Genomic DNA, 1445 nt, shown 5'->3' with positions numbered 1-1445 from the left:
ACACACACACACACCCACCCCCCACTGTAAGGCTTAAAGCCCCAGTGTGTAACGTGTGTAGTTGTTAAGTCTTGTGTTATCCCCGGGTCAGATTTGACCTCTTTTCAAAGTGTCCATATCATGAATATGTCCTTCTTTTAACCCCCTAGTCCAGTAATAACATGCAACAGCTGTAACTACGCATCAATTCTCATTCTCGTCCTTTCTCATCAATATTTACACCCCCGTCTCTTTCTCCGTCCCCCGCAACTTCATCGCAACAATCATACAAAAAGCGCAATTTTTCACAAAAGCTCCCCCAACATCTGTCATTTTGGGCCGCACCAATCTCAAAAGAAGGCGGGACATCCTGGAGGGCTGTGATACCAGTCCCCCTTATGGGACTACTGGTAGACCGGTCTTATTTAATGGGTGTCTGTCTTGTGTAGTTTACAAATTTCCCAAAAAATTTGATATATTAAAAAAAACTTGATATATTTAAAAAAAAAAAGTTTATATATTTCTAAAAAACGTTTAAATATATTTCTAAAAAAAGTTTACAAATTTCCCAAAAAAAGTTGGTAGTATATAAAAAAAAGAGATATATTTCCAAAAAAACTTGATATATTTAAAAATTACAAATTTCATTTTTTTTTTTACCAATTTCAAAAAAAAGTTTACAAATGTCGAAAAAAAGTTTATATTAAAAAAAAGTTGATATATTTCAAAAAAAAAGTTGATATATTTCTAAAAAAAACTTTTAAATATATTTCTAAAAAAAGTTTTAAAACTTCAAAAAAAGTTGATATATTTCAAAAACAATATTTATTTTCAAAAAAACTTGATATATTTCTAAAAAAAAACTTGAGATATTTCTAAAAAAAACTTGATATATTTCTTAAAAACGTTTAAATATATTTAAAAAAACTTGATATATATATATATAAAAAAACTTGATATATTTTCAAAAAAACTTGATATATTTCTAAAAAAAACTTGATATATTTCTAAAAAAACTTGATATCTTTCAAAAAAGTTGGTGTATTTCTAAAAAAATATATATTTCTAAAAGAAATGTCTATGTATTTAAAAAAAAAAATATATATTTCTAAAAGAAATATATATTAAAAAAATATGTATTTCTAAAAATAATTATTTCAGATTATTTACTCCTTGTTCATAGGTATGTTTCTTATGCTTTGGCAAAACAGATGTTTGTATTGTATTTGCCATGTTTTAAGAAATATATTTCTAGAAAGGCAAAATATTTCTAATATTCTTATAAAAGTTGATATAATTCGAGGAAAAAAGTCCTCTTGTTACTTTAGTTTCATGAATTTTGGTTTGATGATGTAGTTATTATGATGTTGAGTCCACACAGTTGTTATATAATGAGAGAAAAGAGCTGATGTATTTAGATAAAGAAGGTTGTTTATTATTTACGGTTATATATATATATATATATA

This window comes from Etheostoma cragini, chromosome 12 (assembly GCF_013103735.1).
Source record: "Etheostoma cragini isolate CJK2018 chromosome 12, CSU_Ecrag_1.0, whole genome shotgun sequence".
NCBI classification, from domain to species: Eukaryota; Metazoa; Chordata; class Actinopteri; order Perciformes; family Percidae; genus Etheostoma; species Etheostoma cragini.
The sequence above is the reverse complement of the archived record's forward strand: the minus strand, read 5'-3'. Positions refer to the sequence as shown.